This window comes from Dermacentor albipictus, chromosome 1 (genome assembly GCF_038994185.2).
Source record: "Dermacentor albipictus isolate Rhodes 1998 colony chromosome 1, USDA_Dalb.pri_finalv2, whole genome shotgun sequence".
In the NCBI taxonomy this organism is placed as follows: Eukaryota; Metazoa; Arthropoda; class Arachnida; order Ixodida; family Ixodidae; genus Dermacentor; species Dermacentor albipictus.
Genome location: NC_091821.1, coordinates 137,663,006 through 137,689,887, shown reverse-complemented (window position 1 = coordinate 137,689,887; position 26,882 = coordinate 137,663,006). Strand labels below are relative to the sequence as shown.

The 26,882-nt window shown below is 44.4% G+C and overlaps 1 protein-coding gene and 3 long non-coding RNA genes across 4 annotated transcripts in view; 1 reads left to right on the top strand and 3 right to left on the bottom strand.

Moving 5' to 3' along the window:
* LOC135911805 (uncharacterized PE-PGRS family protein PE_PGRS24-like) overlaps positions 1-6,792 on the bottom strand; it is a 31,009-nt gene extending 24,217 nt beyond the window's left edge. Inside the window, exon 1 of the mRNA XM_070526322.1 lies at positions 6,700-6,792. The gene's annotated coding sequence lies outside the window, so the exon portion shown is untranslated. The remainder of the gene's footprint in view (positions 1-6,699) is intronic.
* LOC139050132 (uncharacterized) overlaps positions 1-12,988 on the top strand; it is a 31,315-nt gene extending 18,327 nt beyond the window's left edge. The window contains exons 2-3 of the long non-coding RNA XR_011508803.1: positions 6,623-6,862; positions 12,874-12,988. This is a non-coding gene — a long non-coding RNA (uncharacterized lncRNA). The remainder of the gene's footprint in view (positions 1-6,622; positions 6,863-12,873) is intronic.
* LOC135911809 (uncharacterized) lies at positions 12,589-13,294 on the bottom strand. Its single transcript, XR_010567460.1, has 2 exons — positions 13,158-13,294; positions 12,589-13,054 (listed from the first exon to the last, which is right to left on the bottom strand). It is a non-coding gene; the product is annotated as an uncharacterized lncRNA (long non-coding RNA).
* A 5,297-nt stretch (positions 13,295-18,591) lies between these two features.
* Positions 18,592-19,452, bottom strand: LOC135911775 (uncharacterized). The gene is made up of 2 exons (XR_010567449.1): positions 19,163-19,452; positions 18,592-19,057 (listed from the first exon to the last, which is right to left on the bottom strand). It is a non-coding gene; the product is annotated as an uncharacterized lncRNA (long non-coding RNA).
* Between the last annotated feature and the right edge of the window lie 7,430 nt (positions 19,453-26,882).

Below are 26,882 nucleotides of genomic sequence, written 5' to 3'. Positions count from 1 at the left end.
CAGCCGAAATGGAGATGTTCTTTAAGTTAACATTTGCAGAATACCTCCTCAGAACTGCCATATCCGAGGTATTTACTGAATAATGTGCACGGAACTGGCGCGTGGTGATGAGCGCGCTACGTAAAGTGAAGGCACTTAAGGGGCATGCTGCCACTATAGGCTAGCGCGAATGTTCGTTATGTAACAGCTCGCATGGTGTTATCACTCATCTAGCTTGCTGTTTGTTGCGAGTTTCGATTTTGTCGCTATAACCATGTCGTCCTCAGGCATAAGGGTCAACTGTTTCTGGCTCGAGATGGGACCCTCTTTGAATCATTTTGACATTATTTAGAACAAGAGAAAGAGCTCATTAACAACTTACGTACCACATGAACAATTTTCTTCGGGGTCACAGTAGTTTAAATTCTGCCATAAGAGGGAAAACTTGGCTTAACGAAAAGCCTTGCCAAAAAGCACGTTAGATGACTGCAATATCAAAACTTGCTCTGTTTGCATTGAAAGCAACGAAGATTTCATCTGAACTTCCTTTCAGAGATTGTGATTTGTTCATGTGCTAGTGGTTTAGTTTAGGCATTTCCGAGTATTTTTAGAAACTAAGAATAGTTTCGCAGCTATGGCTCACGTTTTAGCTCAATTAGGCACCTGGGAACCATATCTTGTTTGAAAATTGTTTTTAGATGCAATCGGCGGGAAAATACCACAATGCAATTGCAAAGAACAGTTCTGCCTCACGTTTAGCCGTTACCTTTATATTGAAATGGGTTAGTGAAAATATTCGAGATGGTGATTTAACAAAAGCAAGCATCTTTTTTTTTTTGTCCTGGACTTATCAAAATAATTTTTAACTGAGAAAAATGTTTTTTTTTATTATTCCATCATGCCACGGGCTTTTTTCCCCTTTATTTCGGCTTCACCACGAAGCTTCTTGGTGAGCAATACTGATTAGGGCGACGCAAGGGCATCAGTGCTGCAGGAAACGCGTACACGCTTTTCCTGCTCAGTGAGACGTGCGCCCATCTCATGGCTGTCTATGCTCTTAGTGAGATTTTCTCACTTTCAAGCATCACAATAGGTAGATTGAGAACATGCCTGAAGACAGGAGGGAGCTCAGAGCCAGGACAATGAAAAATTTACAGTGATCAGAGCTTTTAACAAATCGTTCCCTTTATGCACATTTGTGCACGACATCTACGCTTGCTGTTAGATGGTGCGCATGCCGGATTTTTTATAGAGTGTGGGTGGAAGAGAAGCAGGGAAGAGATTGGTAGAACCTTAGTCATAGCAAGTATAGGTAAGGGAATAGTATAGCGATAGAGAATGTAAGTAGGAAACTTAAGATTGAAATCAGAAAGGCGAAAGGCTAAATAGTGATATATATATATATATATATATATATATATATATATATATATATATATATATATATATATATATATATATATATATATATATATATATATATATATATATATATATAGTGAAAACTATTTAAATTAAGCAGACTAGGGGTTTGTTTGTTCCCGCCCCATTTCAAAGGCGATACCAATAAACGTCATCGTCGTAATCATTTCAAGGGCGGGTTCGCCGATAGACTTGAAAACGTTCTTAAATAGGTTATTCAGCAGAATGCAAACCATGACCTAATATATGTGCCACACATATCGCCGTTTATATTAGATGCATTGCTTAACCGAAACCGCCAAAATGCATCGCTATGTTCTTGTCACAGAACGTCCTAACATTTTGTGAGATAAGCGTACCTATAAACCGCAGCTAGTGATATCTATGCATCGACAAAATTTGCATTTCCCGCCAAAAAACTTTACAGCGAAACCAAAAAAGAAAAAAAAAGAGCCAGGATAAAATGATCGCAATTTCTTCCCTATCACTAGAAAATTCACTTTCACAAAATGCAGAGAATGAAAGATCTTAGCTTGTTCGTACTAAATGTGCCCTGCGGAATATTTTTGCTTGGACCACCTCAATGTATATGTAACGGCTAAATTAGGACCAATACGGTTTTTTCCCAACTTGATCTTCGTACTCCGGAGCCAGTGCGCTCAGTTTGCCTCAGAAAACAAGTTTCTGACAAAACATTGACCTAGACGCCCAATTTCAATGATGTGTAAGTCATTAATGCACCCCCCTTTTAAAGAAAGCATTTAGAAATAGTCAAATTTAGCTGCATTTAAGGATGATTGCCAAACAGATGAACAACTCCTAACATTTGAAATGGAGTTCATATAAAAGAATCATGACTGAATTGCAGTATAGAGAATTACGAAGTCGTAGACTACAACGTGTTATTTGGGAAGGGCCTTTACTAGCGGTGTGCGAACTTTCACAATTTGGAATGCGCATCCAGTGTTTGTCACCGTTCGACTCGTATTCGATTCGAGGGTTCACTCTACGAAGTTGTGCAATGTTCGCTTCTGTTAAAATATTAGGGATAAGAACACTCGCAGGTGTTCCGATGCAGGTGAGTACTGTTCTGAATTACTTTTCTGCAGGAGAGTAGTGGTTTATACGAAAAGGCACCAGTTTCTGAGCGAGCAAATCGCGCAGGTAACTGCTTAGCAATTGCGTGTTGTTCAAGAATAAAAGACTCCGCTTTTAGGCAGCCTGTATACGAATTAGTTTCCTTGCCATAGGCGAAGCAATTTATTATGCGTTCCGTCTCACCAGTCTTTCATCCCTTGTAAAACAATGCGCTGTGTTGTATCACAATCCTTTTAGCGGTGACTTACTTCCAGCCTAGCGCTCGCAGTCTCCTATTTCTCTGTGGTATAACACAGAGAGTAACAGAAAGGAATAAGACTGCACTCACGTTCATCTGGTGAAATTTCGTGGCGTTCATTACTGTCATTCTCATGGTGTACTAGGTAACTGAAACCAGTTTTTTCTCATTTATAAGCGTCTCAGTTAAGTGGTGGTCTAGGTGCGAGTGGCAATGCATGTATATACTAAATAAGCTCAATAGTCCTCATTTTTTACCGATCGGACTTTATGTAGCCCCTTCTTTATACGTTAGGAGAAAATATTTGGTATTAGAGTCAATATTCGGGGGTAGTTTTTGTCGAATAGGAGCGAGAGGTCGAACTCAGTGCGGCACTCGGAACCCCGCGAGCAGTCAAAACCAGCCCCATGCGTAAAGCGCTGGTGACGCGCCTGACTGACCGGCACTTCGTCGTATATAGTACGCTCGAGATGCGCATGGCTAGCCGGTGGTTTTTCTTCAATACATCACAAACATTTTAAAAGAATTCGAAGATGGTCGAGCCTCAACGTTGGGACAGCTAGCATGCAATGATCCACAAGCATTGTGCATATAGAAAAACTAAGAGGACTTGGTGCCCACTGCCTTTGAAAGTGCTAAAAATATCGCCGTACACCGAAAGTGCTTGCGAGTTTCAGCATGATGGCCCAAGGTACACCAACCTTAAAACGGGTTGGCAGCAAGGACGGGCTAGGCAACGGCACGCCTCAGCGGCATACCACAGAGAAATAGGAGAATGCGAGCGCTAGGCTGGCAGTGAGTCAGCGATAAAAGGTGAAATAATGACGTTGGCTATTTCTTGACGGGGAGGGGGGGGGGGTTATACCGACACCTATTCTTTGCGACAACAGTTAGGTCCTCACGCATCTCAATTTAATTGATCCTCATTTCGTCAAGGCCATTCTAACTACCGTGCCAGATAACATCTTCTTCCCACTCCAAGGGGCTCTGTTTATTGATATGGTGTCAGCAGACAACCACGACGCTCTCCTTCTGTGTTTGAATGTACGACACCCTGAAATGCGTGCCCGTACACGTACAGTCGCGGTCAAAAATACGCGGCCCACGGCTCCAGTCGGCGGAGCGGCCGCGAGCCGCACCGCGGCGCTCGCGTCGGCGCTGCGAGAGTTTGCGCTCTGACGACAGGTATCTCCCTCGCTATCTCGAAACAGCTGAACGATGCACTTGAACTTTATCAACCGTGTTACGTATCCGCCCGAGAGCGAGGGAGATACCTGTCGTCAGAGCGCAAACTCTCGCAGCGCCGACGCGAGCGCCGCGGTGCGGCTCGCGGCCGCTCCGCCGACTGGAGCCGTGGGCCGCGTATTTTTGACCGCGACTGTACTTCTAAGCAGCAAATTAACCGTCATAAACGTAGTGTTGAATCAGAATCAGAATCGGTTTTTATAGAGATGATTTAAAAGATTACAAGATGTTAATATACAGAAGGAGGTCCCGAAGTCAAAGACTGCAATGGCACCTCCTTTACAAAGTAAACGTAATAAAACACATATTACAGCAGTTTCAACAAATCATTAACATGGAAGAATTACAGGTTTTAGTATGAATAGCATGACTGAAGAATTACGTGTGCATAAATGTCATGAAAAAAAAGCACTGTAACGTAATCTCGTTGACAACTAATAAGGTAACAGCGTAAGTGACGTGACGAACACAGTATAATTTGCTAACTCGCATGTATATGTAAGGCAAGGACATCAAACAGAAACCTAATGGTATGACAATGAAAATGAAATGAAGGCACCTTGAAAGAACGGTTGTATGAATTAGGCATCAGTATTCTACAGAATGTAATCTGTTAGTTGTTTCTTGAATATGTGAATTTTAAGTGTTTTTATATCTAATGGTAGTGTGTTCCAGAAGGCGATAGATGAAAAATGGACGCTGTTTTTGCCATAGTTAGTATGTATTTTGGGTAAAATAACGTTCCTATTTATTGCAAACCTGGTAATATCAGTATTTATTAGAGAATATTTGGCATCAAGCTATCGCATCGTGTGTAATTGATTTGACGGAACAAAAAGGTACCTAGGTTATATTTGAGTTGTGTGACTTAAAGAATGTGATTAGTTCGTAAAAAGTATGAGGCGTGGTGGTTATATGGGCTAAATGTAGTTATCCTAATAGCTTGATTCTGTAGGATTTGCAATGAGTTTAAATGTGTTACATAAGTGTTTCCCCAGCAAGTTACGTATATAGTTAATGTGGGAATGAATTAATGAAAAGTATAAAGATAGCAATATTTTATGGTTAAATGTGTTTTGTGCACTTGGAAGTACCCTGATCCCGTAAGTGATCTTCTGTTTTACTTTGGTTATTTGTTCAGTAAGTTTAAGATTTCTGTCTATTTCTATACCAAGATAATTACATGAAAAACTTGCAGGGATAATACTGGCGCCAAGAAAAATAGGAGGAATGGAATGAAGTGTTCGTTGGTGGGAAGTGAATACAACAAATTTTGTTTTCGACAGGTTTACCTGTAGCTGGTTAGTATGGCACCACTCCAGCAGGCTGTATAAATCGCCATTAAGGTTAGGTACTAAAATTCTAAGACATTTAACGGAGTTAATGATAGTGGCAACCTAATGAGAAGTACCTTAGTTATTACCGATAGGGTGCAATTTTTCATGTCAAATGCACACTAAGCGGAGTGAAGCCCGATGAATGGTAAATGAACCTACATTGTATGTCGCGCAGGTATTATCATCTGAGACAAAGTGTCTCGTGAAGATCAAAGCTAGGCTCACACGCTATCGTTGACTGTACTAATGTGCTATCTACCCACATGTCGTTAGCGTCGGCAATTAAACAGGTCGCCAAGTTTTTTGGCAAGGAGTAGCGATTCAAGAGATGTACAAGACCCTATGATTACAAGGACTGCATATCAGAAGTTGCACTTGGAAGCAATGGCAACAGACACTCAGGCTCTTATCAGTAAAGCATCCGTAAATAAAATATAGGCATTCGTTCATTAGGCTATTATAACAGATCACTAGAACTAATAAAAAAGCGAGTGAGATATCGTTCCTGCGTTAGAGCAACGAAAACTAGCTACTAGAGCCACTTACAAGAAAGACAAAGCATTCTGTGCTGAAGCTAAAGCAAGCTAAAGCACAAACCCCCTCCCCCTCTCTCAAGGGAAAAAAGAGAGAGAACACAGAACAACCTGACCCTCAATTCAGTTTTCGTAAGCCACGGTTTTCGATTAACTAAGCGCTGTGGAGATTCTGCGGAGCCAGACTGCAGACTGAAGGGATTCTCCGCACTTTCTTCATGGAGTTGCAGGAACAACTCACGAGCACGCTTTCTAGCGCTTCAAGAAGTTTGCTTCCGACAGACTTGAACTGAAAAAGTCGGATGAACTGGGTTCATCGCCAAGAGACCTCTGCGGCCGGGTATGAGACGGGCAAAATCTGCATGTTCTATAAATCACTGCATTGTCCTAGCGGTTTAGCTGGGGAATCACGCAGGTGTTCAACCGCTTTGCACTCCTTCGCGCCTTCCGTAGCTGACCTTCCTGCCAGCCAGACAGTTTTCTAAATACCGTCCACAAAACCCAAGCTATAGCGACGTTTCCAAATGACAGTGGCATATATAGCCTTATCAGTCGCTTGATACCCAATTGGGTGCCTTGCTTTAATACTTTTCAAATTTGCTTTAATTCCTTCTTTTAAACTTCCCCCTGTCACTTTTAACAGGCTTTAATGTTCATAGCAAGATGCTTTCTCCAACTAGTTTCCCGGGCGTGGTATAGAGGCGTAAATTTTTCTCTATCACGCTCTCTGCCAATGTATTGTTTCTCGTAGCACTGTTCCACTTTAACAGTGCAGGAAGGTGAGAGACTACGCGCTGCTAACTGATCTCTTCGGAAGTACATCACAGCATGCAGCGTCGCCACTTACTTGGTCGGAGACGAAGGCAGCGAGCCACCTAGTGCACCGTGCTCCGGGCACACATTTGAGTCTTCATAGAGGAACTAAGAGGAAGAGACGCCGGTGACGACACAGTTCTGAAGGCACGTCGCAGATCACTGCGCGATACGGTCATTCCGGCTACATACCACAGGTGAGCTGCACTTGTTATCGCAAGATCACAGAACAAATGCTTCAGCGAGAGGGCTTGAACCTTTATCATTTCTGTGTTTGATTGCTCTGCGCTTACTGCGGTCCTTCCTTCTCGACACTCAAATGTCGCTTGACTGACTGATGCATAGTGCAATTCATAGAAAAATTGGAGGAAGTCAAAATGCGGCAGACAGCTGATGTCCGGCATAGGGTGGGTTGCGACATTTAGATGTTGAGAAAAAACGGAAAATAGGACATGCCCTTTAAAACGAATGTAACATTGGCATATTCATGGGTATCCTCAGAAAGTAGCTTTCTTTTAGAGAAAGATCATCCTCCCGCTGTTCCGCCTACCTAACGGGACTTTAAATTTGGTCCGGCAAGTTATATATTCCAATAATAAACACGCTCTTGGCATGTTGTCCAGCTCGTCACTACACTTATGCATGAGACATGTAGTATCTTTATCGGCAAGTATAAACAGGACCCTAATTCTCAATGTTTTTGTTTGCACGCCCTTTTTGCCATTGGCCGGTCGCTTTCGGCAATCATAAGCCAATATTCAAGACCGGCTGGAATTTTCTCTTATGAAGAATACTATCATAGGAGGTATTTCTGAATACGGGCTCAAAACCCCACTACCCATGTGACAGAAATCTCCCTCGGATAGTTTACCGAGTAATCCAGCGTCTGCGCAAAGAAACATCCATGCAAACAAGTTTCAGTTGGTCAAGCGCACTAGCAAAGAGATCACAGAAAAATTCGTCGCAGTGCCGTTTTCCCAAGAGTTTTCGATAACACGAATGTGAAATGCACAATCTAGAAACCGGTGATTTCTTTGTTACATTTGCAAGCATAAAGCTATAGCAGTATTGTTCAGAAATGCAGGTATGTAGGAATTTAGTCTTTGTTTATAACTGACAACCAACCCTGTTGTCCAAATGATAACTCGATCTGGTGCAATTTGGGCGTCCTTCAAGGATCCGTGAAAGAGACTATGCTTGTTTTCAATATATGTACGTAACTTATCTCATAATGTAGTTTGCACGCCACGACAGCTAAGTGGCTACGGATTGCTGCTGCTGAACTTAAAAGACTCGCGTATACTGTTTTTATTTTTTTTGTGAACGCTACAGAAACTTATGTGGCCCAAGTTAATCCGGAGCTCTCCCCTACAACCTCCATTAGATTTTTTTTTCATTCTCATTCTCGACATTGTTGAAGTTCTAATTACATCGACGATGCCTGCATACCTTGAATGGAACTTAAAATGAGAACTTACGAAAATTTCTCAATATGTTGTTAGTAGTTCAAAAATTACTGTAAATCTAAGAAAACACAGTGTGTCATATTTCAAGCACACCAAAGTGTTTTGGTGCTTACGGCTAAGCACTAGATAAAACATGTTTGCGTACTTCGGTGTAACCTTTGTTGTCTATCTGCACTAGTATTAACACAGTTGATACATACTACATTAATGCAGTTACTATGTGTTAGCCCCTGCACGTTTCAAGCACAGGGTCGTTTTGATTTGCCCACTTTTTTAATACTTTACTTTTCTTTCTTGCATCATGCGTCAATTCTTTGGAAAGAACGTAGGACGATCTGAAACCAGTTCGGTATTTACAGAAAGACGCAGTAACGATATCACGGCATTCGAAGTTTGCCGAAGCCAGTCCATTATTCATTTACCTACAAATTTAGTGTTTTCAAGTGCTGCGAGTCATGATACTCTGTTTATCCGTCCATAACGGCCTTAAGTACGGTCGTCCATTTTATTCACCCTTGCTGTCGTCATCAATCTATGCTACGCCACATCTTCTTTCTGTATGCTTTAACTTCACCCCTACAAAAATTTTAATGACTATCGTTAGCTGCAATTTGTGGGCATTAAGGTCTGGAACGCGAATCAGTGTGAGATCAAACATTCCTTTGAAATTGTTAGATTAATTAGGAAATGTTTTTGAGCCATTCGCATCACAATGACACAACAAACTTTTCGGCGTCAAAAAGAAACTCGAGAACGGATTTTGTCTTCTTTCTGATGCGCTGCTGATCCAATGCATGGATCCACACGCGGTCGCCCACCTAGCTGTCCTTTTGCCCATGTAGGCTCTATACGGCCACGCTGCAGTTTAAGTTTATTGAAAATAGGAAAAGTACACAGGAAATATTGTACAGCACATCTGAATCCCTAGCTAAAGGCTAGTTGGGATCCAGTTCGCAGCTCTATCAGCTCCGCGACATTTTAATCAATAAAAATTGGACACACACACTTCATTCAGGACGCGTGAATTTCACGTTAGACTGCAGAAGAAAACGCGTCTCCCATTCACGTTTCTCTATTTCCCTCCTCTCTCGGTGTGAGCAGGTGGTAACCTACCGAGTTCAGTTCATATTTCCCAATTCGGCAACATTTTTAACAAATCAACAAAGATGAAGAGGACAAGGTGCCACCGTCATTTCCGCTCACGTCATAACACCAGTGTGAACAAGCAATCATGGCTCCTTCACCCTGAAAATTTCGGCGCCCACAACGAGCGGATTTTACCACCGCTGAAATGCTGAGTCGATAACAATCGCCTCCCGCCGTGCTCGATGAGCGGCCTCCTATGTCTGAAAATTTCTCAAAGACGACATTGCTGCACGGCGCTTTCTGATAGCGCAATCACGCGGGAAGGTACATGAGCGACCGTTTGCGCTCTTCGATCTCTGACCCCCTCCTTCCCACCACCTAAAGAGCAGAGAGAAATCAATCAATCTTTTTCTTCAATTTCGTATATCTCGTTTAGGCGACGGTCTGCCGCAGTGACAATTTGAATGCCTCCTGCAACCACTAGTGTAGCCGCTGAGTTTTTCGGCCGCCACGAAATGTCAACCATTTCTGATTATGTGTCCGGCAGTGATCATTATCCCGATCATTTAAGCTGTCAACCTGATATGACGAGCTTAAACAAATGATGAAACGCTTTGCTTGTAATGTTTTTCTTTTGGGAGGGGGGGGGGGAAGTGGTCCTCACCATATCGCAACAGGCGCCGATCACAGTAAACACTGCTGCACGTGTGTATGAGCGAGGCTTGTAGTAGTTTTTGCTCTGCAAGAAAGTACAAGACAACGGAGCCGACACATTCCGGGTGTTATTACGTGCACCAAAAAGTTTTCAAGTGACGTCGTTGTCCTACAAGCAGTAACGCACCTCCGCGCTTATTCTTGCGTTGATTACACACCCACATGAAATTAATTTTTAAAAATCAGCACTACACCGCGCACGATTGCGCTCGTATTGTGCTCAGAACACTCGCAACGCCAGAAACAGTTCCGCAACAGACATTGCAGTCTACGCTGCGCTCGTATTCGTATCTCGAGCAGATTTCGATGAACCACTGGTTAGAAGGATGATTGTTTGATGGACAAGTTTGTATTCTGTTGTTGAGAACGCAGCGGTAATTTCTTTTAAGTTGATAGTAATTAAATTAACAGTGCTGTGTCCACCTTGCTTCAGTCGTATGCGTTGCTAGCATCAAGAACATGGTTAGAAAGTGCATTGTCAGAAATTCGATGCTACATACAGAAGTATATGGGGTGATCATTTGCAGTTTTTGGGGAATCTTTAAAGATTGCGTGTTGCAGAAACAAACATTTTCAAATGTAATTCAAACATCCTTCTGTAGTTCTTCATCTGGATAATTCAAATAGGAGGACATTACTTGCGAGAGAAATCGAAGAACATGTTCAACTAATTAACAAAAGGTGTTCAATGAACTTCTTAATTAATTACGTTATGGCACAAAGCACGTAATACGAATTGCAGCTGGTGAGGTTGCAAGGCGCATCCACTTGAAATGATTTTCCAGAATGACATTAGCCTGGAGATATGCGCCCTCAACATCACCGTAAAATGCACTGTTGGTCCACGCCTTTTTTAATGAAACGGTCTTTTCTGCATAGTAACCATAGTAAACGAACCCTTATGTACTTTTTCCCACACTTTGGGGAACAATATCCCGAAAGTGGTGTCCTGGAAAATAATTTCAAATTGAAGCGTCTTGCAACCTTACCGGCTACAATTTGTACATTGCAACATGTGCAGTTAGGTAAATAATATTAAAATCAATTACTTAATTTGTGTTAATCAGATTATTATGTGTTTCAATTTCTTGTGCCCGTAATGTCCGCCTATTCGCATAATCCATCTCAAGGATAAGAATTGTGCTACCTGCAACAGGCGATTTTTAAAAATTCAGTGAAGCTCGGCACACTTAGATATAGGCTACTTACGGTAAACGCCGAATTGTACCTGTTGCGATACTATACACGCATGCACGCACAGCGGCTCTGTTTCGAAGCTCTAATTGCGAATTTTATCATGCTCTTGTGCTGCAAATTTATCTTCGCGCAAACCAACCACAAAATTCAACACTCAAACCCGCGCATATAGAAAGGCAACGAAGCGGCTGGCCACTGCCTCTGCGAACCTAGCGCCATTTGCAGACTGTGGGACAGGGTTTTAACAAGCAAGTGCAGCATCCGCCGCAAGCCGTAATTAGCTTTTGACAATCGCAACATTCAAATTTATTCACGTGCCTCTCGAAAAGGCCAATCGAGAACCCACTGCCATCGACATCAACCAGGAGGGTGGTTGGTGCACGGCATAACTCAGACGGGAACAAACACAGTCAATAAAAAGAGACGCATTAATTAAAAGAATGCCATGTTTATGTCATGCAAACAAAATTTGTTTCGTAATGAATTTTCTTAAGTCTCGTGCTTCCTTTATTACATATAAATTGTATCTATTCTTCACTTTCTCCAGCAAAAAAATGCGTTGACCTTGTATGAGTAGCAGTGTTCTGCACTCTTGGGGTGTTCGCAAAGGCACGCTCGCAGACTTCGTCTACTGCAATATGCCTCCTCGCATGTTTTCGTGTTTTGGTCCTCCATGTGTTCTCTAAATCTGTTGGTGTCAGTTTACCGATTGATGAATGCAATATTTACGCTGGTGTTGGCGAGGTTGGTTTCATTGCCGTCAACGCATTCAGTTAGTGCCAATGAATTAATTGTTTTAGGCCGACCAAATGTCCACTTTAGCTTCCTTCGTGCCGTTGCCGTGTCCGACGGGTGAGCGTCCGTCCGCGCGATGCGCCCAGAACCCAACAACGAATGCTTTCGTCGTTACGGAAAGCAGCCGTATTTCGTGGAAGGATACGACAGGCTGCAACACCCGCACGGTCGGTGTGCCGCTGCATCGCTTTCCCTGCTAAACAGGCGATCTCGACTTCAACCGCTCATCAACTAGTGTGCGCAGTTACCACTGCCTACAGTGGAGAGTCTAATCGCGTCAAGTTGCAAGACATTAAATATGCTACATCAATCGCAGTCCTATATTGCGCCATTTACTACAAACAGTGACGCAATTTTTCTCTTCTTCTTTTCCTTTTTTTTCGTCGTTACTCATGACGCCGAATGCCCCATTCCTAACGAGCCATGATTGTGCGAACAACACACATTCTTCACTAAAACTTCGCATTTGTGAGCTTCGAGGCTTGACAAGCGCACAATTTCTTGTTGGACCCCATGTACTTCCACTTGTTCCGATTGCGTTCCATGCAGTGTAAATTAACCGTTTGATGTCGCATGGAACGATGCGAAGAGTGATGTGTGCCGCACACATACACTCGAAAACATTAAAACTACGAAAGCGAACATGGAAAAGCAATACAAGATAATGGAAGATATAAGAATATATTTATCAACATCATGATCAAAAAAGTAAAAATTTACAACTAATTATATCAGCTATTATATATATCACAAAATACACCCAAAAATCCTAATATGACCACACGCGAAGGGCAGCGGCCCACATCTGGGTGTGTCCCGCCGAAATGTCTGCAGATCAACTTCTGTTCATGTGGCCTTCCTCACCACACTTGAGGCAGCCGCGTCGTCCTCCCGAGGCAGCAGCGGGACAGTCCCTGCTCATGTGCCCTTCTTGGTTGCATTTGACGCAGGCTCGGCCGGTGGTGCTTCTCGCTGATCTACGAGGTCCCCAATGGCGGACGCCCCCGTAGATGAATCCAAGCTCCCATTTCGGTGGGGTTGCCTCACGCCAACAGAGCGTTCCAGCTTCCAAGGCGCCTCCGTTGCGAAGGTCCTTGCGCCAGGTAAATCCCGTGCCGCCCCAACCTGCGCCTTCATAGTCGCCATTGTAAGAGCAGCCATCCACACAGCACCCTAGCAGGAGACACCAAAATTGTGATGGTAACGCAGGTCAATCGGTTGTCTGACTACTTACCACAAGACCGCCGGGAGGTAGCGGCTTCGATTCCCACTTTGGCTCCGAGCTCGCGGCCTAGACCGAAGAAACCTGCCGTGAAAGTACTCGGGACTACAGCCGTGATCAAACGTTCTTCAGAACGACGTCTTCTTCTTTCACTACTTGCGAACGCCACGTGTTTATGATGACGATGATGATACTGTTGATGAGTTTGGCGCGTACCCACTCATGGGGATTGGCCAATAGTCAGGCGGACTTTGCCTATGTGTTCAAGTGATAAATTTGAAAGTCTATAATTTTGTTGCATAAATTGAAGCGAGGAAAGTTTAAAACGGTTCAGTAGACTGTCACTCAATCAAGATAAAAAAATTACATATAATAGAAATGAGCCAATAAAGGAGGAATGGAGAGAATAATGCGGTCGACAATGAAATCGGTTTGATTCAATAATGAATTTTTCTAAGGCGATGCACACATTTCTGTGTGAGTGCCCAAGCACAGACGCTCCGAAAGACAGCAGTACCGGAGTGTTAAATGGCAGGTCGAGCTCTCGCACTGTAATTTCTAATGTCATTTTTCTAAAGGAGAAGAAACGCCGGCATTCCAGTAAGTAGTGTTCGATCGTATCTAACGAGCTGCAAAAATGGCACGACGGTAATATTGCCAGACCAGATGGGTGCATCTATAAATTTAGAGATGGGGCTCGACAACGCAGTCTCGTTAATGCCTCTTCCGTTTGTCTTATTTTGCGAAATTTCCTGCTCCAAGGGGATTGTAGGTTGTGTAATTCCGAGGATAATTTAAGATTTGATTTTGATGTCAAAAGGATGTATCTTGTAAACCTGACAGACGTGATAAAACGCGTCGTTGGAAGGAGGATAAGCACCGGGCCGCTGATAGAATCCTTGGTCAAGCTGTCTGGCACTTCATTCATAAATGTGCCTTTGTGCCCAGGTACCCATATTAGTCGCAACATCTACTAATGACATGGAGCCAGTGAGAACAATGTTTTTAGTATATGCTGCTCGCCGGGACCAGTAAGTGAGGTGCATAGCGACAAATTATCTGTGATTATTACCGCGGTTGTCCTGGAAGATTATAGCTTACCCAAAGCTAGGACAACAGCTAGGAATTCCGCTACCTATATAGGAGTGAAGTCGGGGAAAAAGGCCAATCCAATGATGATGAAAAAATTCCAACTACGCCCTTTTCCTCACTCTGCGAAGCATCTTTTGCTATTATTACGTTAGTGGGGAGCTGATTCAAGTGGTCCTGGAGTAAGCCGTTAAGTATATGCGAGGGAAGCTGCCTTGTATTATTTGGGTATAAGTCATCATAAGTAATAACCAATAATTTGAGATGCTGTTTACCGTGCTTACATCATTTATATTTACATCTAAAGGATTCAATAATGATTGTGATATAATCACTTGTGGCGTGTGAAACTGAGGCTTTCGGTGGCCATTTTTGGGGTTGAAGTTTCTGAAGCTGATCGTCAACGCTTTTGGGATTGTATCTGGCTTCTAAAACAAATGCACCTACTTCGATTTTGACAATGAATTCGTCCGCTTACTTTTAGAATTTAGCAGAAGTCGTGAGTTACTGCTGAAGGCCGAAGGTTCGTGTTACCGCGGATAATTTACAAACTTATTCGGGAATAACCAACTCTTCCTTAGCCGAAAGCTACATTGCGCATCAAATTCTTGACTGTCCTGAGCAACGAAGACGAAAAAGAAACCTGAGATGAGCGGGAGCTGCAAATGTGTGAAAAATAGAAGGAAAAGGAGTCGGTGCGCGACAGAAGCAACGCACAATGCGAAAACATCTCAGCACAAGGCACGTGCTGCCTTCACGCGGTTGACGAATGCGGCCGAATACGGCAAAATAGAATCGGCGTGGCTTATCGTCCACTTAATTTATGGCTTGATCACGAAACAAAGATGCGTGTTTGCTCAATACCGCCGTGATGATGTTATCAACCAAAACGGTGAATGCGCGTGTTCCCGTGAAGACATTTCCATGCTTCAGCGACTCCTTGATTCACCTCAATGAATTAATGCAAGCAGCAATTTGAGCCCCGACTTGTGGATGCGCTCATAGAGTGTAATGTGCGATCTATAGTAGGAGTCCCTGTAATCGTATAAAGCGTCGAGGGAACTCCCGATCTACACGAATTTTTCGAAATCATTCGAGAATGTAACGGGCCACCAGCTCATGCTGAGGAAACCTGCAGCATGCATGTATGCATACAACAGACGCGTGCAGTGCGCAGCGCAATCTGTTTGCGACAAAAAAAAGCGAGACATGCGCCGGGAACAAGCACCCCTCCAGGAGGCCGTGTATATGACCGGCTTCTCGGCCAGTCCACCTTATTATATGTGCGCGACTCACAGAGGGAAGTAAGATATATCCTCATGATTTGATAAATAACAGCACCTCGATCAGTTCACATCGTTCGACTGTGCACATGACACATCTTTTTCTTCAATTTCGTATACGTCGTTTACATGACAGTCTGCCGCAGTGACAATTTGAACGCCTCCTGCAACCACTGGTGTAGCCGCTGAGTTTTTCGGCCGCCATGAAATGCCAACCATTTCTGATTATGTATCCGTCAGTGATCATTATCCCGATCATTTAAGCTGTCAACCAGAGATGATGAGCTTAAAGAAATGATGAAAAGCTTTGCTTGTAATGTTTTTCTTTTATGGGGGGGGGGGGGGGGGAGTGGGCCTCACCATATCGCAACAGGCGCCGATCACAGTAAACACTGCTGCACGAGTGTATGAGCGAGGCTTGTAGTAGTTTTTGCGCAGCAAGAAAGTACAAGAAAACGGAGGCGACACATTCCGGGTGTTATTACGTGCACCAAGAAGTTTTCAAATGACGTTGTTGTCCTACAAGCAATAACGCACCTCCGCGCTCATTCTTGCGTCGGTTACACACCCACATGAAATTAATTTTAAAATCAGCACTACACCGCGCACGATTGCGCTCGTATTGTGCTCAGAAGACTCGCAACGAGAAACAGTTGCGCAATAGACATTGCAGTCTACGTTGCGCTCGTATTCGTATCTCGAGCAGATTTCGAACAACCACTGGTTAGAACGATGATTTGTTTGATGGACAAGTTTGTATTCTGTTGTTGAGAACGCAGCGGTAATTTCTTTTAAGTTGATAGTAATTCAATTAACAGCGCTGTGTCCACCTTGGTTCAGTCGTATGCGTTGCTAGCATCAAGAACATGGTTAGAAAGTGCATTGTCAGAAATTCGATGCTACATACAGAAATATACGGCGTGATCATTTGCAGGTTTTAAGGAATCTTTAATGATTGCGTGTCGCAGAAACAAACATTTTCAAATGTAATTCAAACATCCTTCTGTAGTTCTTCGGCTGGATAATTCAAATAGGAGGACATTACTTGGGAGAGAAATCGAAGAATGTATTCAACTAATTAACAAAAAGTATTCAATGAACTTCTTAATTAATTACGTTATGGCACATAGCATGAAATATGAATTGCAGCCGGTGAGGTTGGAAGGCGCATCCACTTGAAATGAAATTCCAGAGTGACATTAGCCTGGAGATATGCGCCCTCAACATCACCGTAAAATGCACCGTTGGTCCACGCCTTCTTTAATGAAATGGTCTTTTATGCATATTAACCATAGTAACCGAACCCTCATGTACTTTTTCCCACACTTTGGGGAACAATATCCCGCAAGTGGTGTCCTGGAAAATAATTTCAAATTGAAGCGTCTTGCAACCTCACCGGCTACAATTCGTACGTTGCAACATGTGCAGTAAGGTAAATAATATTAAAATCAGTTACTTAATTTGTGTTAATCAGATTATTATATGTTTCAATTTCTTGTGCCAGTAATGTCCGCCTATTCGCATCATTCAACTCAAGGACAAGAATTGTGCTACCTGCAACAGGCGATTTTTAAAAATTCAGTGAAGCTCGACACACTTAGACATAGGCTACTTACGGTAAACGCCGAATTGTACTTGTTGCAATACTATACACGCATGCACGCACAGCGGCTCTGTTTCGAAATTCTAATTGGGCATTTTATCATGCTCTTGTGCTGCAAATTTATCTTCGCGCAAACCAACCACAAAATTCAACACTCAAACCCGCGCATATAGAAAGGCAACGAAGCGGCTGGCCACTGCCTGTGCGAACCTAGCGCCATTTGCAGACTGTGGGACAGGGTTTTAACAAGCAAGTGCAGCATCCGCCGCAAGCCGTAATTAGTTTTTGACAATCGCAACATTCAAATTTATTCACGTGCCTCTCGAAAAGGCCAATCGAGAACCCACTGCCATCGACAACAACCAGGAGGGTGGTTGGTGCACTGCATAACTCAGACGGGAACAAACACAGTCAATAAAAAGACACGCATTAATTAAAAGAATGCCATGTTTATGTCATGCAAACAAAATTTGTTTCGTAATGAATTTTCTTAGGTCTCGTGCTTCCTTTATTACATATAAATTGTATCTATTCTTCACTGTCTCCTGGAAAAAAATGCGTTGACCTTGTATGAGTAGCAATGTTCTGCACTCTTGGGGTGTTCGCCAAGGCACGCTCGCAGACTTCGTCAACTGCAATATGCCTCCTCGCATGTTTTCGTGTTTTGGTCCTCCGTGTGTTCTCTAAATTCTGTTGGTGCCAGTTGAACAATTGAGAAGTGCAATATTTGCGCTGGTGTTTGCGAGGTTGGTTTCACTGCCGTGAAACCAAGTCAACGCATTCAGTTAGTGCCAATGAATTAATTGTTTTAGGCCGACCAAATGTCCACTTTAGCTTCCGTCGTGCCGTTGCCGTGTCCGACGGGTGAGCGTCCGTCCGCGCGATGCGCCCAGAACCCAACAACGAATGCTTTCGTCGTTACGGAAAGCAGCCGTATTTCGTGGAAGGATACGACAGGCTGCAACACCCGCACGGTCGGTGTGCCGCTGCATCGCTTTCCCTGCTAAACAGGCGATCTCGACTTCAACCGTTCATCAACTAGTGTGCGCAGTTACCACTGCCTACAGTGGAGAGTCTAATCGCGTCAAGTTGCAAGACATTAAATATGCTACATCAATCGCAGTCCTATATTGCGCCATTTACTACAAACAGTGACGCAATTTTTCTCTTCTTCTTTTCCTTTTTTTCGTCGTTACTCATGACGCCGAATGCCCCATTCTTAACGAGCCTTAATTGTGCGAACAAGACGCGTCCTTTACTGAAACTTCGCATTTGTGAGCTTCGACGCTTTACAAGCGCACAATTTCTTGTTGGACCCCATGTACTTCCACTTGTTCCGATTGCGTTCCATGCAGTGTAAATTAACCGTTTGATGTCGCATGGAACGATGCGAAGAGTGATGTGTGCCGCACACATACACTCGAAAACATTAAAACTACGAAAGCGAACATGGAAAAGCAATACAAGATAATGGAAGATATAAGAATATATTTATCAACATCATGATCAAAAAAGTAAAAATTTACAACTAATTATATCAGCTATTATATATATCACAAAATACACCCAAAAATCCTAATATGACCACACGCGAAGGGCAGCGGCCCACATCTGGGTGTGTCCCGCCGAAATGTCTGCAGATCAACTTCTGTTCATGTGGCCTTCCTCACCACACTTGAGGCAGCCGCGTCGTCCTCCCGAGGCAGCAGCGGGACAGTCCCTGCTCATGTGCCCTTCTTGGTTGCATTTGACGCAGGCTCGGCCGGTGGTGCTTCTCGCTGATCTACGAGGTCCCCAATGGCGGACGCCCCCGTAGATGAATCCAAGCTCCCATTTCGGTGGGGTTGCCTCACGCCAACAGAGCGTTCCAGCTTCCAAGGCGCCTCCGTTGCGAAGGTCCTTGCGCCAGGTAAATCCCGTGCCGCCCCAACCTGCGCCTTCATAGTTGCCATTCTCAGAGCAGTCATCCACACAACACCCGAGCAGGAGACACCAAAAATTGTGATGGTATACGGAGGTCAATCGTTTGCCTGACTATTTACCACAAGACCACCGAGAGGTAGCGGCTTCCATTCCCACATTGGCTCCGAGCCCGCGGCCTAGCCCGAAGAAACCTGCCGTGAAAGTACTCGGGACTACAGCCGTCATCAAACGTTCTTCAGAACGACGTCTTCTTCTTTGCCTACTTGCGAACGCCACGTGTTGTTGATGACGATGATGATGCCATTGATGAGTTTGGCGCGCACCCACTCATGGGGATTGGCCAATAGTGAGGCGGACTTTGCCTATATGTTCAAGTGATGAATTTAAAAGTCTATAATTTTGTTGCATAAATTGAAGCGAGGAAATTTTAAAACGGTTCAGTAGAGTGTCACTCAATCAAGAGAAAAAAATTACATATAATATAAATGAACCAATAAAAGAGAAATGGAGAGAATAATGCTGTCAAGAATGAAATCGGTTTGATTCAATAATGAATTTTTCTAAGGCGATGCACACATTGCTGTGTGAGTGCCCAAGCACAGACGCTCCGAAAGACAGCAGTACCGGAGTGTTAAATGGCAGGTCGAGCTCTCGCACTGTAATTTCTAATGTCATTTTTCTAAAGGAAATGAAACGCCGGCATTCCAGTAAGTAGTGTTCGATCGTATCTAATGAGTTGCAAAAATGGCACAACGGTAATATTGCCAGACCAGATGGGTGCATCTATAAATTTATAGATGGGACTCGACAACGCAGTCTCGTTAATGCCACTTCCGTTTGTCTTATTTTGCGAAATTTCCTGCTCCAAGGGAATTGTAAGTGGTGTAGTTCCGAGGACAATTTAAGATTTGATTTTGATGTGAAAAGGATGTATCTTCTAAACCTGACAGACGTGATAAAACCCGTCGTTGGAAGAAGGATAAGCACCGGGCCGCTGATAGAATCCTTGGTCAAGCTGTCTGCCACTTCATTCATAAATATGCCTATGTGCCCAGGTACCCATATTAGTCGCAACATCTGCTAATGACATGGAGCCAGTGAGAACAATGTTTTTAATATATGCGGCTCGCCGGAAGCAGTAAGTGAGGTGCATAGCGACAAATAATCTGTGATTATTACCGCGGTTGTCCTGGAAGATTATAGCTTACCCAAAGCTAGGACAACAGCTAGGAATTCCGCTACGTATATTGGAGTGAAGTCGGGGAAGAAGGCCAATCCAATGACGATGAAAAAATTCCAACTATGCCCTTTTCCTCACTCTGCGAAGCGTCTCTTGCTATTATTACGTTAGTGGGGAGCTGATTGAAGTGGTCCTGGAGTAAGCCGTTATGTATATGCGAGGGAAGCTGCCTTGCATTATTTGGGTATAAGTCATCATAAGTAATAACCAATAATTTGAGATGCTGTTTACCGTGCTTACATCATTTATATTTACATCTAAAGGATTCAATAATGATTGTGATATAATCACATGTGGCGTGTGAAACCGAGGCTTTCGGTGGCCATTTTTGGGGTTGAAGTTTCTGAAGCTGATCGTCAACGCTATTGGGATTGTATCTGGCTTCTAAAACAAATGCACCTACTTCGATTTTGACAATGAATTCGTCCGCTTACTTTTAGAATTTAGCAGAAGTCGTGAGTTACTGCTGAAGGCCGAAGGTTCGTGTTACCGCGGATAATTTACAAACTTATTCGGGAATAACCAACTCTTCCTTAGCCGAAAGCTACATTGCGCATCAAATTCTTGACTGTCCTGAGCAACGAAGACGAAAAAGAAACCTGAGATGAGCGGGAGCTGCAAATGTGTGAAAAATAGAAGGAAAAGGAGTCGGTGCGCGACAGAAGCAACGCACAATGCGAAAACATCTCAGCACAAGGCACGTGCTGCCTTCACGCGGTTGACGAATGCGGCCGAATACGGCAAAATAGAATCGGTGTGGCTTATCGTCCACTTAATTTATGGCTTGATCACGAAACAAAGATGCGTGTTTGCTCAATACCGCCGTGATGATGTTATCAACCAAAACGGTGAATGCGCGTGTTCCCGTGAAGACATTTCCATGCTTCAGCGACTCCTTGATTCACCTCAATGAATTAATGCAAGCAGCAATTTGAGCCCCGACTTGTGGATGCGCTCATAGAGTGTAATGTGCGATCTATAGTAGGAGTCCCTGTAATCGTATAAAGCGTCGAGGGAACTCCCGATCTACACGAATTTTTCGAAATCATTCGAGAATGTAACGGGCCACCAGCTCATGCTGAGGAAACCTGCAGCATGCATGCATGCAACAAACGCATGCAGTGCGCAGCGCAATCTGTTTGCGACAAAAACAAGCGAGACACCCGCCGTTACCAAGCACCCCTCGAGGACGCCGTGTATATGATCGGCTTCTCGGCCAGTCCACGTTATTATATGTGCGCGACTCACACAGGGAAGTAAAATAAATCCTCATGATTTGATAAATAACAGCACCTCGATCAGTTCACATCGTTTGACTGTGCACGACTGGAGACGCTGTGGATACGGCGCACAAGTAGTATCGTGAGATCTTGTGGCGAATAGACGTGTTTTTCCAGGGCTCCGTGGCGGCGACGAAATCATAAGTTTTTTGCACGGCACACGCAGCGGCGCGAGCGCTAACCAACCGCGCCCCGGCGACAGACCGTCCGACGTGGTTCGGAATCAAGGACCGCATGACGGATTACAATGAAATCACGGGAATAACCGCCTGGCTCGCAGGACTCTCCCAACCCCGCACCCGAGACTGAGTCGAGCGGAGGCGGTAGTACTGAGACAGCTCCAGAACGCATCGCTACCGAGCCCGAGACTGATGAATCGCATGTACTCCGAGACATATCCGACAGATATGTGCAGAGTGTGCAGGAGGGAGACCACAGACTACACGCACATCTTGCGGGATTGCGTTAAATATCCAGAAGAAGCAAAATGAAGAATGCTACCACCGCGGCTCGAGGCAGCCGCGAAGAGCTACGACCGAGACGATCAGCTCTGGGCCGTCCAGCAGGTCCTCGAGGCGCTCGAAAGGCAGGGACCCAGCGAGCCGGCAACGGCGAGCGGAGACCCGCGCCGAGTAACGGCGACTTCAAGGTTGATGTAGGCCTCGTCGGGGCGCGCGAGCGCCCAACTGCAGGCATAAATAAAGTTGGCTCCAATCTAATCCAATGTGCACGCTTTGAGCTTGCTTCTGTGTTTGATTTGTTGATATAATAATTGCGTAGTTTTCTTTTCTCTCTCTCTCTCTATCTCTCTCTCTCTCTCGCCTTTTCTTTTTCGTGTGCACGGGTGTGTCTCGTGTATATCTGGTTTTGCAGGATAATAAGAGCGTCCTTTCGCGCCACGTGCTTCAACACGCGCAACCGGATGGGACGTTGTCTTTATAGTCTTTAAATAGTAGCTGGAAGACTGATAGCTATTAGTGGTTTTACTGTGTTTGCTTCGGTATCGGGAATATTGCTTTGGTAGGAAAGTGAGAGCGTGGCCACGTGGTTGAACACGTGCGATGACGTGTCATACCTTAAGTCTGGGCGGCATTGATGAGAATTACTTTGGGGCATTTTAAGGATTTAGATTCTGTGCGTATAGTTTTTTGCTAGAAGGCACGTGCTCTGCATTGCTATAGTATTATAGTATTTGCATTATAAGAAGGCGTGCAATACGTGGCAAGAAAGCCGGGAAAGCGTGCAGTGTGCGGGGGGTCCCTCAAGGCGGACGAGGGAACGGATGAGAATGGAGAGGGAATCGAGTCAGTCGGCACACACTGTGATGTCGATGCTAGGCTGAAGCAACTGGAGGCTTTCCAGAATGAGCTTGTCATACAGGTCGAGGAGCTCAAGAAATGAGGTAAATATGGAGCGTGATGCACGGAAGGTACTGGAAGAAAGACTTCAAACAGCTGAGGAAAAACACAACAGCGCCGCCATTGCGAACGAGAATGGTCGTGACAATGGAACGCAGTCCCCCGACGTGACAGGAAAGGCAGTGTCAGCAAAACACGTGGAATGCATGCAACGTGGGGAGGGGTTAGCTGGAAAGAGCGGTACCTACTTTGAGGCAGCTGCCACACAGAACAAGCAGGAGCGCAGGGGTCAGTGCCCCCTGTCAAGTCCGAATCCCGCGGAAAAGGACAAAGGGAAAGACAGAGAGTTTGGAGAGAGTGAAACGTTGATTAGCGCCGTGATTCAAACCTGACTAGGAGCTCAGAAGCAATGGTGGAGAAGGTGAAAGGCGATAAAAGAGTGGCGGTAGGGACATTTCCAGGGCGGACACTGGATTCTGTCATGGAGCGAGCAAAGGCACAGCTCGCGGAAAGTGCCCACGTACGCAACTTTGTCAAGGTAGCAGGTGGGCTAAATGACGTCCTATAGAGGAAAGGGATCGGACTAGCCCAGCGTTTGGCGAAGGGTGGAGACTATTGCGCGACCTGCCCCCTCCAGTGAAGATCGTGGTTTGCACGGTGCCGGAGAGGCCTGTACGTGACAGTCACGTACAAAGAGCCGTAGTGGCTGCTAATGTAGCAGCCACTACGGCATTTATACGATAGCATCAATGCTAATGCTATCGTATTATGTAGAGGCTGCAAAAGTTCTCGAATCTGTCTTACACGAGGCAGTTGCCATATGCCGTTTGGCCTGACTTTACGAAGTGTAAGGTTTTATGTGAAGTGTCCCTAAAGTGTACGACTGATCGCGAAGTGCTTTCAGAACTGCCGCATTAAATGACTGTGGCAATGGGCTTCAAATTTCGGATTAACCACCTATTTTGGCAATACAGGCAAAAAGACTGGTTATAATCGGGGCTCACAGTAGCTTGAGGCTACGCAAAGGACATGTTGTGAGGATGTAGAAGAAGGGATGTTGAGGTTATTAAAAATAAACGTATATCGAACGATTGTTTAGTGAGCGCATGAACGACAGAAAAGAAAAAAAATAGAAATGAATGCGTTCTGCTCATACTGACGTGCTGCTTACTGCACTAGGCTCTGGCGGATTGTGTTGCGGCTGTTTCGGCTTCCTGCAAGATCTACCGACACCCGCCGCTTGGACTACGACGTAAATTAGACGCTATTCTTAACAGCAACAGACGCATGACCCTTTCCTCGCTTGCTGGAACCTCAAAAGTACCGGTGTGTTCTACTCGATAAATTTACTAATTGAATCGTATGGGGATATTATAGAAAAACGACGTACAAATATAAAATCGAATATCGCACATTTCCTGACTTCTAGACAAAGATATAAAAAATGTTGTATGGATTCCATTCTGAAAAAAAAAAGCGAGGGCCATTAAGAATATTTTATAGGTTCATGTAACGCCTACCACAAATGGGCGCCTGCTTAATAGACGAGCTTTTAAATAAGAAACAACTGCTATTAGTCCTTTGTTACGCCATGACAATGATCCTAATACAATGAGGCAAGAACACGTCGCCAAATGCACGTGAGTGCTGCGTTCGCTGAAGGAAAGAAGTGAGCAGATGCCACACCGCCTATTGTTTTAAAGGGATGCAACTATGCTGATACTGGCCGAATAATAAATTGGTTTGCATAAATTCAGACAACTAAATATATAAAGCTGGCCAAATGTGAGGAATTCGTATTGAATGTTAAGAATGAGCAGGTGTTATTTGTCCCGTACGTTCTCTCAATACTGCGGGTAACACCGCAGTTCTGCTACAGCAGCACCAATCGGAACAATCTGCGCTCTCATGAATTCCATCCCTTGAGACTACAAGACTCCTGTAAATTTATATTGGACGCGAAATATCTCTCAAAAGCTCTATACAATTCTCGCACTAGCCCTTCCCTTCCAGAATATCCCACAAAATGTTGAGGTCTACGTTGTGATTCGCTCCTGTAATGTCTAAAAAGGCTACATATAACGGTCTCCTTTCTACTCTCGATATTTCAATAGGCTGAGTAAGGACAAATAAGTTATCATTCAGACGCCTATCTATGCTGAAGCCATTCTGAAGTTCTCCCAAAATGCCATTGTTCTCTGCCCATGCTTGCAGCTTTAATTTAATTGCCTGCATTGCTAGCCTATATATTACCGATGTAATGGTCAATGGTCTATCTTAATGGCTTCTGTTTTTCTCCCCTTTACCTTTACAAATTAAATTCATTCTACTTCGTCGCCAACTGTCTGATATTCGCCTATCTTTTAAACTTTTCTCCACTGCTTTCACCAGAGCTTCCTTATTTTTTTTATCGTAGTTCATTAATCATCCTAACGGGAACCTCGCCTAGCCCTGTGGCTGTGCGCTTAGGAATTTTCTTTTCGGCTTTCTTCCAGTAGAAATTTGTGAGCACCAGCTCCATTTCCATCTGGTTCTCTTTCATGCTCTTTTTTTCTTCAAATACAATCTCGTCGTTGTCTTGGAAAGATACGGCTGGTATTTTTCGGATGTAATTTAATGCCGCTTGCTCTTCCAGTTTGCTTCCATCTTCGCCTAGGATATGTTGCTGTATTGTTGGTGACTTCCTGCCTAATAATTTTATGTGGTTCCACAATGTTCTAGGTGCGGCCTTCTCTTTCTCACGTATTTCTGACAACCAACGTTCACTTTCACCTTTTATCTTTGCTTGCACCAGTATTTGAAGCATAGACTTTTTCTCCCGGTATATTTCCCATCCTGCGGCAACTGCGCATTTTTTTTGCCTGCCTGTGCTCTCGGGATGCTTTCTGTTGTTCGGCGAACGCCTACTTTCGCCGAGCACCATCACGTGGTCAAAACTGGTTACGCTACGCTGCGGCGAAGCCGACTCGTTGGAGGCGACGCCAAGACACCGTGTAACCCGGCCGGTCATGCACTGTTGATGTCGTCTCTCACTATTTCTTTCCTTGCTCCATGGTTAGATCGTGAGCTTCTGCCTCCGTGGCAGTGGTCGCAAGTGTTACGTCGTGCGGAACTGGTTGAAACGTCCCTGTGGTGCGATGCGTTGACACCTGTGTCAGTATAACGAGGTGTAGCGCGCTGCACTGTCATACAAAAATGAAAGCGGGAAATTGTTTTACGCAGTACCACGCGGGAAATACCTCATGCACCGCCAACTGTAAGAATGAAGTTGATTCTTTCTTTTGGTACAAGCGCGTCACTACAGATGTTGCTGAATTCAAAGCGCCCCCAGAAAACTTATACTTTCGCGCGGGGAACCGTTAGGACACACGACTTGAGTCTCCGCGTTACCTAAACCCCGTAACGCGAGTAAAATCTAGACGCGACGTTCATTATTATGCACATAAGGGAGCTATACTGTCGGTATCCACTGTGGCCACAGTATATTGTAGCCGCTATGTGGATACTGTTAGTATCCACGTAGCGGCGCAGGGCAAGTGATGGGCGTACGTATTTCTTCATGGCATACATCTGGTTCAGGTGAACTTTCATTCGGAAACGCTAGAGTGGTACAACAGGGCTGTTTCGCGCTTTTAATTTCGAGCGTTAACGCCATTCAGCTGCCGCGACCCATGGTCGCATGCATGCCTAATGAAACAGAAATTCTCTGGATGTTTAGTATTGTACTCGAAGCTTAGGCTGGATATCGGAAGGTCTGGCAGATGCTTTGTGCGCCATACGTGCTGAGAATGCATAACATTTGCAGTAATCGTACCTAGGTGTAGGCGGAAAAACACAACGCGTTAATATTACAAGAATAATAAAAACGATAGCAAGAATAAAGACAACGAGAATAAAAACTTTGCTACTGACATCGCTACCAGTGTTAGCGCTGCTCCTTCGCATGAGATGAGCGACTTTC